This window comes from Rhincodon typus, chromosome 29, assembly GCF_021869965.1.
Source record: "Rhincodon typus isolate 14 chromosome 29, sRhiTyp1.1, whole genome shotgun sequence".
NCBI classification, from domain to species: domain Eukaryota; kingdom Metazoa; phylum Chordata; class Chondrichthyes; order Orectolobiformes; family Rhincodontidae; genus Rhincodon; species Rhincodon typus.
In genome coordinates this window covers 4,345,633-4,359,503 of record NC_063360.1, presented here as the reverse complement: position 1 = coordinate 4,359,503, position 13,871 = coordinate 4,345,633, and the positions used below count along the sequence as shown (strand labels likewise).

Genomic DNA, 13,871 nt, shown 5'->3' with positions numbered 1-13,871 from the left:
GTTATTGTGGTAATGTTACAGCGCTAGTCAGCTGTTCACCAATACAATTGCACAGGTCTGGAGCAGCTGGGACGAGAACCTGGGCTCCCATTGTGCCACAAGAGCTCACACTGTGTTGGTTACATTCTGTATCAGCAATTTGACTCCTAGTTAATGAACTAATGTGTAACAAAAGAACAAGACAATGTAGCTCCATTTGTTCATGCATCAACACAGGAATGATGACCCCTTTGCAGAACCCTTGTGAGAAATTTGATACCATCCAGGACAATGTAGCCTACGTGATCGCCAACGCATCCACAAATATCCATACCCTCCACCACCAATGTTCAATAGCATCAGTGTGTACTGTCTACAAGATATACTGCAGAAATTTGCCAAAGATCCTGAGACAAAACTTTCCAAACTCACAACCACTTCTATCTAGAAGGACAAGGGCTGCAGATAGATGGGAAGACCACCACCTTCAAGTTCCCCTCCAAGCTAGCCAACATTCTGACTTGGAAGTATATCACTATTCCTTCATTGTCACTGATTCCAAACCCCGATTGCACTAACTAACAGCATTGTGGGTTTACCTACAGCATACATACTGCAATAACTCAAGCTCATCACCACCTCCTCAAGTGTAACTAGGTATGGGCAATAAATGTTAACATAATTAGCAAAAGCCAAACCATGGGAATGAGTAATAAAGAAATATCAACAGGACTGAGACCTGATATTCACAGTATCTGAAAATGTTGGGTTACCCAGAGATTAAACAGAAACCCTTCCTATTGTAATTCCTCACTAAATGACCACAGTCTCCCAGAACATGTCATGTCATTGTGCCTAAACACAGCAGAGTCACCCTGAGACCCGACCTCCTTCAGAATGAAATATCCATCCAGGTCCAATCAAATCTACCTGAACAGTGAAACGCAAAAGGAAAATAATCCCTTGCATCAGTAACCTCATCTTGAAGTGATCTTGTTCATCTAAGTGCAGCTCTTCCTCACAGTGTATGTGTATTCGTACTTTATATACACACAGCCTCCCAGAACCCATCCTGCAATGCTGTGATAGCATCACTGATTGACAAATAGAACAAATTAGTTTATTAACAAGCTCAAATCAGTTAGTGCACGTCATTTGGAGAGTTGCTTAAGAATTTGAGGCCACTTTCTCCAAGTATAAAAGAACGTTGTGTTCCAGTGAGATCATATGATACATCCTCTTTTTATTAAAATGTTTAATTTTGATAAAGTCGACGCTGATGAGAGAGGATGGTCAGGACTGTGAAGGGAGGATTTCTCTAAGTTTAACCTAAGTGTCAGCATCAAACAGGATTGAGTTGGACGCAAATGTGGAATAAATCCCTTTATAACTTGCATCACCCTCCAATGAGAGCCTGCTGTGGATGAAAGTGATGTTACCAGGGTCAGTGTGGATTCTCCTTGCTGCATTTCTGGGGATAGACTGGGTTAAACCATATTTATAGTGAACCTTAAATAACTTCCCATACTTTTCAAAATAATCTTCCAAATTTTGGGGACTGTTGGCAAGGCCACCAATTATTTCCCTTCCCTAATTGCTACCACTGAATGGTGTCCTCAGCCATTTTCGAAAGTAGTTAAAAGTCCCCCACATTACTTGCTCTGGAGACACATGCATCATCAGCTAAGGTAAGGATGGCTGGTCTCCTTTCCAGTTGGGTGTTAATGAATCAAATGGTTTTGTACAACAGTCTGTGATAGTTTCATTTTTCTAATCACTGAAGTAGTCTACATTTTCAATGTAATTTAGTCATTAAGATGATTTCATTTCATCAGTTTCCAATCGGAGATTTAATCTTATCTAAACACGCATTACAAATGACTCAGATCAAGGTCCTTGTTCCTGTTTTATTTCACAGCTCGATATATGTTGAGGGTTCCAGCCATGAAGATGTTGGCAAATTTGAACATGTCAATGTCAGTGATTCTAGATGGAGTAATGACATTTCAGACCATTAGCCTCCTTTCAGAAAAGTTGAGCTTCCATCCCTCCACCTGTTAAATGAAGAGGAACTGTAATCCACATACCAGAGTCCAAGAGGACATCACTAGCAGGGTCAACACCACGACCAACTCTCAGAGCAGGTGATTGGGAAACAGAACAATGAAGCGGAAAATGAAAATCAAACTGGCCATAAACAGTCCAGCACACAGAACATGGATGAGACTGAGAAACTCCATGGAGAATTACGTATATCACCCAAGGTAAAGCAATGAGTGAATACACTGACATTTACATTAATGTATATACATTTATCCCAAGAATTCCATAACGTCTGAAAAAACTGGTCATAGTCTGTTTTACTGATGCACCATGAGAAAGAAACCATTCTTCACTATGAAATATTATTTGTTGCTATATATAAAGAATGTAGCTATTCATATCCAATTCTTAATTGTACTTGAGATAAAAATGATGAACCACCTTATTGATTCACTGCAGTGCGCATGGAGTTGGTGCTGTTTGAGGAGTTGGTGGTGGGTGGGGAGCAGTTTGGCCATGCAATGAAGAGGGAACAGTATTATGTTTCCAAGAAAGCATGGTGTGTGGCCTACAGGGGAACTTGCAGTTGGCTTTCATGTGCCTTCCTCTTTATTATCAGGAGACATTTGTTCACCCAAAGAATGGTGAGCCTGTGGAATTCATTACCACAGGAAGTAGTTCATGCCAAAACATTGAATGTATTCAAGAGGCAACTAGATATAGCTCTTGGGGTGAATGGGATCAAAGGTTATGGGGAGAAAGCAGGTGTAGGCTATTAAGTTGCATGAGGGCAGAGTAGGCTTGAAGGGTGGAATGGCCTCTTCCTGCTCCTATCTTCAGTGTTTCTATGTTTCTGTTCTTCTATATGGTAAGGTTTGCAGGTTTGGAAAGTGCTGATGAAGACTGTTTTCACATGGAGACAGACAGCTAAATCAAATCAGTCTTACTACCTCTGTATTTACAATGCAGTAAAATTAAAACTTTGAAAGATCCTCAAAAAATGACGCTAATGATTCCTAAGCTGACTTTTTGAATAACGGACCCTTCCAAGACTTTGAGATTAATCAATTTTCGACACTTGCTTATATCTTAGACAAAAGTCTTAGCAATTTATTAACAATTCAATAACTTTAGTAGGTAAAATCTATTTGGTCCATGCTTTAAACTCAACAGCCTTTGATTTCAACCTCATTCATGCAAAAGACAGACAGACAAGCGAACACGGTTAATGGATAAATAAAAGAAAATTAACAAAATTGGCCTGGATTACTTAAGTGCTTTTCATGATACACCTCTCCAAAGTTTGGTTGATTTTCTCAAGAGGTCAATCAGGGTCACCTACACAGTTCACTCAGATAAAGGCAGCCTTACTTGTAAACTTAGTTTCCATTCTCTGAGTTACCAAGAGCTGCTTATGGGAGTTTGGGCATGCAGATTTCAAATGTTATTGCTGTAGTATCAACAGCCAGATGCTAGTCGAAAACCCAAATCAAACTCTGGTCACTCCCTGACAGATGGACTGTCTCCTCTACAAGGTCCCAGTTACCGATCAACATCTTTCATCTGATTGAGCATAAGGACTTTTCTAGACTTGCTGAACCAATCCCAGGAATTGACCTAATTAATAGCCAATTTCGGCAAACTGTTTAAACACAATGCTCTCCCCATCATCGAAGCTTCTACAGAACCTTTTAATCAGGAACCAACCTGTAATTAGCTTCCAGGCCTGGCCTCATGAATAAACAAAAGTTTGTTTGGTCTGTTTTCCTTTTAACACAAGCTGTTACACAGATTCCAAAAGTCACCTCTACGTCACAGTTCTCTGTTCATAGCTCAAAGCAAAATTGATAAAATAATAAAATAAAAATAATTAAAAATCAGTGAGGGCACGAACAAGAAGTCAAGGTGAGCTTTTGCATTGCATGTTGTAGACAGTGGACCTCGCCGACACTGTTTAGCAATGACAGAATATCCTTCTTCTTCTGCAACCCCTCAAGTCTGAGAATGACTTTCTTCCCATTCGGAGTCATGGCTCCCGACCTATTGAAACAGTCAAATACTGGATCCACACACCTTAACACAGGTGAGGCAGCTGGGGTTTGGAGAGGCAGGTGTCTCAAATGTTCAGGATTTCTCATGTTCTTTCCACTTCTTTGCACTTGATCCCCATCTGGGCCTGTCAGAGATGCTTGAAATGGTTGGCACCTTTGTGGATGTTTCTTCTCCAGTTTGGGCAGTCTTGGGCAGAAGATTCTCATGAGTTGGGGAGGGCATTGAATTTTTTTGAGGTTGGACTTAAAAACGTCCTCCGTGTTTTCGCTTCCCTCCTGCTAACTCCTTGCTGTGATGATTGGACATTTGGGAGTCTTGTATCAAGCCTAAGTAAGATATTGCACTGAATACAATCTGTGGACTGTGGACCATCAGCAAGTTAAAAGTATAAAAGTTTGATAAAATAAACAGTCTTTCTCAAGGTAAGCATATTGGGATTTGTCATTCCCTTGCATATAGGAAAAGCAACAACATAAATATAACTAGCAACAATCAGACCTTGCTGTAGGATAATATCATTTAGCTATACACAACTCTTCTCATCTTGAAAATATATTGGATTGGAAGGTTTTGAGGGCTTTTAATTTAGGATTGAGAGAGGGTCCATTAATCTTATTCTTTTAAGTTCCCTGTTAAATTTCATCAGAGGTGAGTAAGAATGTAAAACGTGTGTGCCCAGTGAAGATATAGCTATGCAAAGTGATGAGTTTAAACTAGGATGACATCATGGCTGGACATCCCTCTTTTGTGAAGAATCCAAAAGGAGCTCATTTCTGAAGCATGACGAGCTCAGTATTGGATTGCCACCAGCAAGGACAGGGTTCAAAAATATGATAAGGACAACATGACAGTGTTGTTCTTGAGAATAGAACGGCTCTTACAGCAGGTTAATGTTGCTGTCCTCCTTGTTGTTGGAGTGGACAGTTTGACTACACTGGCCATTGTGCTCTATCTAAGCAGAGAGAGCTTGAAGTGAACATTGGTTGTTGTAAGGTGAAGCCTTGTCACTGTTCGTCATTTTGTACAACCTATCTGGTACATTTGCTACCACCATCCCTTTTCCTGGAGGGAATCCACAGTGTCTGCCTACCACACTCAATGGTGTGGTAGAGCAAACCCACTCAGTAGTCTAATGAGAAGAAGGTGTTGTTTCGACTGTGACTCCACTTTCAAAGAATTATGCATCTGTGCCCTGAGGTCTGTCTGTTCGGCAAAACTCCCCAGGACTCTACCATTAACTGTGTAAGTTCTGCCTGGTTTGCTTTACCAAAATGCAACACCTCACATATATCTAAATTAAACTCCATCTGCCAGTCCTTGGCACATTGGACCACCTGATCAAGGTCTCGTTGTACTGTGAGATAATCTTCTTCACAGTTCACTGCGTCAACAGGTATCAGGATTGATTCTGGATTAGAATCTATTATTAGGACTGAAGAGAACTGCCTTCAGAGAAGGCGAATTGAAAGTCCTTGTCAGGAAGCTGTTTTTAGCAGCAGCTGGAGAGGGGGACAAGGTGGGGAGGGAGAGAGAGAGGCATTGGCTTAGGATGATGGACTTAAACTCTCGAAGTACATTGTCACTTAAAAGACCGGGTTCAGGTACATTGTGAGTCAAGTGATCGGGTCCAAGATCCAAGAGAAGAAGATCCCAATTATCCCGGGATCTATGGAACAAACAGACTGACTCGCATTGCACTTGGACACCATAACCATGCCTCACTTGCCAGAACATTAAACATTCAGATCTGTGGTCAAATAAACCCTGTTAGATTACATTCTAAATTAGGGATTGTCCTTTTTGCCGGGGGTGGGGTGGGGGGGTGAATTCCCAACAAGAAAGACTTTGCCAGGAAGCAGGAAATGCCTAAATTCCCACTGCTCACCTCCAGGATGATAGTGCAGCACCAAGAGTCCAATTTAGACAAGGGGACTATCCAAATTCAACACCAACACAATCTGGAGCCTTAATGAAACAAGCTGACCTTTCATGATTTCAGTCGGAGTTTCCACTGCAGACTCAGATGTTTTGTAGAAGATACATGCACTGCAACAGAATCAGAGACATTGCCCACCAGATGCTGCATCATGACTGGGTCTGTAACTGTGTTAATGGAGACACCCCATGCTGGAACAGACAGTTTCCAAGCCCTGAGCGAAAAAATCCAGACTCCTTGACACTGAGACTTGTTTAGTTATTTCAGAGCCAACAACATCACCATGAGGCTCAGGTTACACAACAGGTAAGGATAGAAGATTTCCTTCCCTAAAAAACATTCAGTTTTGATGACAATCCTGTCATTTCAAAATCATTGATATCCAAGGTTTGTTTCATGAGCTGATTACAAATTCACAAGCTGTGTGAGTGATATTTGAACGCATGCCTGTGGATCATTAGTCTAACCTGTGGTTTACCGACCCAGTTGCATAACCAATCCGCCATCATACACACACAGCACACAACACATTAGGAAGAGATTTCTCATTATGGAAATCTCTGTAATTTGATTTGACCACTTTGGTTTAGTGTCTTTTTTTCATTTCTTCAAGAAAATTGCAGATTCAAACACTACTCCAGCTATTAAGCACACCTTGCTGGCACCTCAACCATTTGACTCCTTAACCTTGCACTAACCTGCCACATTTACTCTTTCACAGCAGCTATACCGCTGGATATTTAAATTTCTCAACATGGTACACCGACTGCTGCAAAAAGGGAGAGTGGGTTTTCTGAAAATCTTCATGGCTGGATTTGTGAATTCCTGGATAGGAGCCTAACACGAGGTACCTGATTAGAAGTCTCTGGGGCAGAAGTTATCAAGAGGTGAGTGGGTAAATTTTAATTCCATTAACATCAAAAATAAAAAGTAGAATTGACAGGGCTCAGAGTGATATGGGGCTGTGGTGAGATTTGAGTAGAATCAGGTGAGATATCTGGTGAGGCCTTACCTGGATTTCAATGTGGTGCGATTCTCACTGGGCAGCAGATGAATTGCCAATTGATGGTGACTATTGTTTGGTAAATGCCTCGTTAACTCCACAACTCACCTCATTAATATTCAGACTGCCATCTTACCAAACTCACCAAACATGATTGTTTCAGAGATAGTAGGAACTGCAGATGCTGGAGAATCTGCGATAACAATGTGTAGAGCTGGATGAACACAGCAGGCCAAGCAGAATCAGAGGAGCAGGAAAGCTGATGTTTCGGGCCTAGACCCTTCTTCAGAAAGGGTCTAGTCCCGAAATGTCAGCTTTCCGGTATTTCTGATGCTGCTTGGCCTGCTGTGTTCATCCATCTCTACACTTTGTTATCTCACCAAACATGATGTTGGGAAAACTCAACCAAGAAACCGGAGCGGGCACCTGACAGATTCAGATCAATGTTTACTCTGAATGATCTCCATGATGGATCTTGGGCACCAATATCTTAAGGCACTGGCCAACCACCTCATGTTCCCCAGACATTGTCGTCCAACACGTGCCTGCATCTAAGGACCCATAGGCCACATTTCCAGTTGCCTACAGGGCACTTTTGCACTTCAGTGCTACACCTCAGCCTGAACCAATGAATCTCATTGTAATAGTGTGGCAAGGGCACTGTGAGATCAGGGATGCAGTCTGGACCAGGCTGCACTTCCAGGTCCTTTATTCAGGGGTTTCCAATATAGTCAGCCATAGGCAGCCTCTGATAAGTCAGGGCCCTTCTGAGGGAGATCAGAATCAGGGTCCTCTCCTCAGAAGGGAGGCAGCACACAGTCTTGACTCTTTCTGCCCTATTGCTTTCCTCATGCAGTGTCATTGGTGTCACGGTGGATGAGGGTCAGTGAGGGAAGATACTGCAGACGACACCGAGAATGGTAGAGCGCAAACCTTGGTGGGAGGTGGCTGCATTGGCAGAGACAGAAAGAGTGAGTGTGAGGGTGCTGGAGTGAAGATGGTGGCACTTACGCTAGCAGAATGCAGAAGGACATTGACCATCTTTCTTCAGCACTGGGCATTCCTCCAGATGGCTGAGACTGTACTGACCTGGGTGGCAAACTCAGATGGTCTGGTCTCATGGCCTCCTCAGCGGGTCTTGGGAGTGATGGAAGTCCTGTGTCAGCACTACGCATGCTGCAGGAACTCTAGAAGCGTGCCCACTAAGCAGGGTGCCAGTTATCTCCAATCTGCCATGTGGAGGACACATGTCACCAACAGTGCAGGGCAGCTGCGCAGCTACAGCAGTTGTCCAGGTTCACAGTGGGATTCTAAAAATGGAACTGGCACAAGTTATGCCCAGTGAAGTTCAGGATATCCAGTGAATGGTGAGTTATTTCGGGAACAGTGTGTGGTATGATGGGTGGAAATCGGGCACAAGAGGTGCCCTAGGAATGGGGTGGGTAATTAATGAGGGGCATTCACTAAGATACAGCAAGAGAAATCACTTGGCCTTGTCCAAAAACCCAACACAACTCAACTTGTACTGACCCACAAGAATGTAAGATTCAGTCCACAGTTTCCAGTTGACAGTGCTGGCTGACATTTCAGTGGATTGAGGAAATGCAGCTTTGTCGGGGAGATGTTCTTTGGAATGAATCGTTGAATTTCACTGAATCTCTCTGTTCTCTCAGGTGGATGAGAAAAATCCCACGGCATGGTCTGATGAAGAGCAGTTCAGGCATCCTGACCCACAGTCATCTCTCAACCACTCGTTAAGGCTGCCAGTTTGAGGATGGTAAATCGGCATCAAGCATGACTGACCAAGTGTCTCTCCCACTCTTCCTGCCTGCTTGGACTATTGGAAGGAAATCCGATTGAAATCCTCCTGTTTGGCTCCATCATCATCAGCATTCCTTAGCACTATAGTTCTGGAACGAGACTCAGAAGTGGATCTTTGGGTTCAGATACAGAGGCTCTACACATTGCATCACATAAACTCCTTCCACTAGAATCAATGCGAGTAGTGAAAGCATTGGCTCAGAATGCTTTTCTCACTGGAGAATGGAGTTATATTTTGAACAAGGATTCTCCTAGACATTGTGGATCTGTAAGAAGGGAGTGTATGTCTGTCTACCTATGGTTGATAATGAACAGAGACAGAGGTAATTCAGCTGTAGTGCATATTGTCCTGTTGCAACATGAGGCCAGTCTTTGTGGTACACACTACAAGGGCTAACATACAGGAGAACACAGACATTAAATCATGCTGACAGTGGTGGTTTACCCAAAAACTACATCAGCAGGGACTAGAAAGACAAGATATTAATGTGGCTCTTACATTGAGAAACAAGTATAAAGAGAAGAAGAGCGAGCAAGAATAAGAAAAATAATGTGAGACAGGAAATGTTCAAAAGGGAGATGATTTGCTATGAGATTTGTACATTTTGTTGAATATTGTAGTGTCAGTTTTGAGCCCACCACAGTAAAATACATGCAGGTCACTTTTTCCAGGTGAATATTGTAAAGAAGATGTAATGACTGGTTCGCTGTCTCCAGTCTTAAAACTGAGCAACAGGACGGCAGTATCTGGCGGATTTCTGATTCTGCAATAGAACTGCTGCTGCATGAAGTGGAGCAATGAAATGTTACAATTCAGGTTACTGCTCAACATTCTTAACATTTGTTTGTTTACTTTGTTACAACTTGTGACCACAATTTCCAAACATGCTCCATTTCTCTTGTCAGTTCTCAATTTTGGATCTTTCTGTAACTGTTACAATTTCTGTTACTTCCCAGTGGGGTAAAATTCTTTGTGGCGTTTCTCCTAGTCGAATCAGCACTGTTATGATGGGGGTGGGGAGGTGGACTGTGACTGCATCTGGAGAAATTAATCCCATTTGTGTTAAAGGCTGAGAGACTTTAGTTCTGGAAAAAGAATTAGGCCGTTCATTAGAATAAACAGGTTTGAAAAATATTAGAGACCATCTCTAACTCATAGTCAGGAATTTGAGAGGAAGCTGGAGACTCTGGGAATAATCTGTATGAGTTCCAAATTTTAAAAATTAATTCTTCTTCCCAGCTTGGGCATCACTAGATAAGTCATCATTTGTCACCCATCTCTCACTGCCTTGAAAAAGTGTGAAGGGCTGCCTTCTTGCACTGCTGCAGTCCTTACGTTGTAGGTACACTTGCTGTGCTGTTAGGAAGTGAACAGATTTGTTCAGAAGGAAGCAGGATTGATTGAATGTGATTACTTCTCGGTGTTAGTATTGAGGACCTCAGCGTTTTATTATACTCACAAATGAATTGGAGGAAGAATTAGTGATTCAGGTTTGATCTACATATTAACTTACGTGACAAATTGAGCAAAGTAAGTTGCAAAAAGAAGGTTGTCAAGTGACTTTGATAGAAAATTATTTCTATTGGTTGGGAACTAGGTGGCAGATATGAATTGGTCCCTTCCGCTGGTTTTGAAAATGAAGACAGTGGGGAGGTGTTTAAATTAGCTGGGGCTGTTTAGACAGTGTGTGGGGAGTAGGATGCATTTAAACTACATTGAGGTGGTCCAGATTTCTCTGGTGGCCTCCCACATCCTCCCCTCTGCCCTTTACATGTTTACAATTGTACAGGAGGAGGCTGAGCTATTAGCAAAGACAAAAACAGAATATGAATGGAAAAGCTGCAGACCATCTCGTAGTGGGTGGGTCATCTTTTAAGGGTTGTGGGCATCATTTACAAGACCAGCATTTGATTGCCACTGCTCATCACCTTCGAGAGGGTGGAGGAGGACCACTTTCTAGGACTGCTGCACCACCATGGGCCTCATTTGGCCCTCTCAGGGGGCAATTTCAAGTCAATGACATTGCTCTGGGTCTAGAGTCACATATAACCAGAAAAGGATAGCAGAGTTCCTTTCAAAGGAGCATCCACAAACCAAAATAGGTTTTTAACAATAATTAATTACATCATTAGGGAGAGCTTTAAATTACATTGAAATCTCTCCTGCAGTGGTGATGGGATTTGAGTCCATGTCCCCAGAGTATGAGCCTGTGGATTGCTAACTCAATATCATTGACACGAAGTCAGAATTATTGTGTAGCACCACTAGCCCCAGGTAATGCCACCATCTGTCACTGGGACGTGGCAGATAGTGAAGAATGAATTCTGTTGAAAAATTAGGAAATCAAATTAAAAGCACAGAACCATAATAAAGCAGGACTTGGATGAATCTGATATTAATTATACAGAAGACAGAAGTAAATGTAATAAGGGAATGCAGGTTCCTTTTCTAACTGTCCGAGTCTCCTTTAATCGCATCTCCTAAATTCATTGCATCAACCACCTAGAAGAACTGATTAGGTCAAGTGCTGGTAAATGGGACTAGAATGATTTAGGATATATGGTCGGCATGGATGAGTTGGACCGAAGGGTCGTTTTCCAAGCTGTAAGTCTCCATGACTCTATAAAAGGACTAGGGCATCAACCACCTGGAAGAGCTGATTAGGGACACTACTTACTCCGAGTTCAACTCTAAATTACACTCCATCCTGACATGGATTGTTATTCAGATTGTTATTCCTTCACTGGCACTGGTTCAGAGTCCTGAAACTTCCTTCCTCACAATATCATGGATTTACTGACACCAGATGGACTCAGTTCAAGAGGGCAGCTCACCATAGCCTCTCAAGGGCAGGTAGAGATGGATAACTCATGCTACCCTTGCAAATGACACCCACATCCCATGAATGAATAAATGAACGCCAATATGCAAAATAATAATATGTAAGAGGTAATAAAGCATATTTAGCAAGGGAAGGTCCTCCATTGGACTTCGTAACAGTAAATGAGCCAGTGGGTCAGAGATATGAAATTAGGGAAATATCTGGGCAATAGTGACGATAAACTAAAACACCTTAGAGTTATGAGACCAATGGACGCTGGTGTCACTAAAACCAGATGAACAGATTGGACAAATGCTGGTTTTGAGAGAATATGAATGGAATTTGAAGAAATAAAGTGAACAAGCAAAAAAAAAGAGCAAACATCACAGTAGACCAGCACTAAAAGTCGAGGAAATTGTTGTTCAGCAGAATGTTAGAAGAATATCTTCCCCTAAAAAGCAAGGTTCTCAATAACACTATTGAGAATCCATGGATGAAGAAAGACATACAATATTGCATGTAAGGAAAGAGGCTCCCAATGTGTATACTTACAATAGCAGAGTGCTGAGGATGTTGAGGTTAAGGCTTCCTTATGGACTCAAAAGTAAAATGTGCTGAATATAAATCACACATGCATTCTGAACTCCCTTATCCTGTTTGTGTTGGGGTGTTGTTTACTTTTAATCATGAGCTACGTGACCGTGCAGCTTCATTTCAATAGGGTGTAACTGTTTCTTCAGCTATCATATTTGATCTAAGACGAAAATGGTACTTGCTCCTGTATCAAACTAAAAATTAATGAGATGTCCATTGACAGAATCAGTTTCTGTTAAAATCAAGGCATTTGGATCACCAATTTCCCTGAGGAAAATGTCATTAACTTAACATGCGTCTCCTCACAGGAGCTAGTTTGCTCTTGGAACTTTGCAATATTCACTTCTTAGCCAAATCTCTAATCAGAAATGTTCCTGCAGACCCTTGCTTCCTGACAGAATTTGTATGAGCCAGGTGGGACTAATCTATGAAATAGCTCGATTCCATACTGCTTCTTTGTTGTGTCATATTAGCTCTGATGTAAACGCTTCAGCCTTGAGTACTGTTTCTCCCTTGTTGCTCTTTCCATGTGGTCCTGCTGACTGCTTGTTTGTTCAGTGTTCCCAGCTACTCACTTTATGACTTGTTCTTAAAGCCGTAAAGTCTTTTAAACTTTAAACTCCATGTGTTTTTCATTTATTTGTGGGGTGTGGGCATCATTGCCCATCTTTAATTGTCCTTGAGAAGGTGGTGGTGAGCTACCATCTAGAACTGCTGCCATCCATTTGATGTAGGTAGACCAAACCCCCTCCCGGCACCACCCACCAACCACTGCCCTGCCCACTGCCCTCCACCCCCAACAACGCCGATGCTATCAGGGAGACAGCTGCAGGATTTTTAACCCAGGGACAATGAAGGAATGGCAATATGGTTCTGAGTCAGGATAGTATATAGCTTGGAGGAGAATTGCAGGTGATGTTGTTCCCATGTATCTGATGCCCTAATCCATTTACAGAGTCATAGAGATTTACAGCATGGAAAAGGACCCTTCGGTCCAACTCGTCCATGCTGACCATATATCCTAAATCAATCTAGTCCCACTTGCCAGCACTTGACTGATATCCCTCTAAATCTTTCCTGTTCATAGGCCAATCCAGATGCCTTTTAAACTTCATAATTGTACCAGACTCCACCACCTTTTCTGGCAGTTCATTCCAGACAAGCACCACCCTCTGTGTGAAAATGTTGCCCCTCAGGTCCCTTTTAAATCTTTCCCCTCTCACCTTAATCCTATGCCCTTTAGTTACAGGCTCCCCTTTCCTGGGGAAAATACCTTAGCTATTCATCCTATTGTGCTCATAACTTTATAAACTTCTTTATGAAGTTATGAGTTTTGAACGTGCTGCCTAACAAGCCTTGGTGAGTTGTCGCAGTAAATCTTGCAGTGGGTACACATTGCTATCACTGTGTGTTGCGGAAGGTGTGATGACTGACCTCCAACAACCACAACCATCTTCCATCGTGTCAAGTATGACTCCAACCAGTTGAGAATTTTCAAATTGATTCCCAGTAACTCCAGTTTCTCTCAGGCTTCATGATGCCACACTTGGTCAAATATTGTCTTGTTGTCAAGGGCAGTCACTCTCAAGTTCTCTGTGAGATCAGCTCTTTTGTACATGTT

The 13,871-nt window shown here is 42.2% G+C and overlaps 1 long non-coding RNA gene across 1 annotated transcript; it reads left to right on the top strand.

Moving 5' to 3' along the window:
• The first annotated feature begins 1,233 nt into the window (after positions 1–1,233).
• Positions 1,234–9,774, top strand: LOC125486485. The gene is made up of 3 exons (XR_007265146.1): positions 1,234–1,422; positions 1,898–2,243; positions 8,687–9,774. It is a non-coding gene; the product is annotated as an uncharacterized LOC125486485 (long non-coding RNA).
• The last annotated feature ends 4,097 nt before the right edge of the window (positions 9,775–13,871 follow it).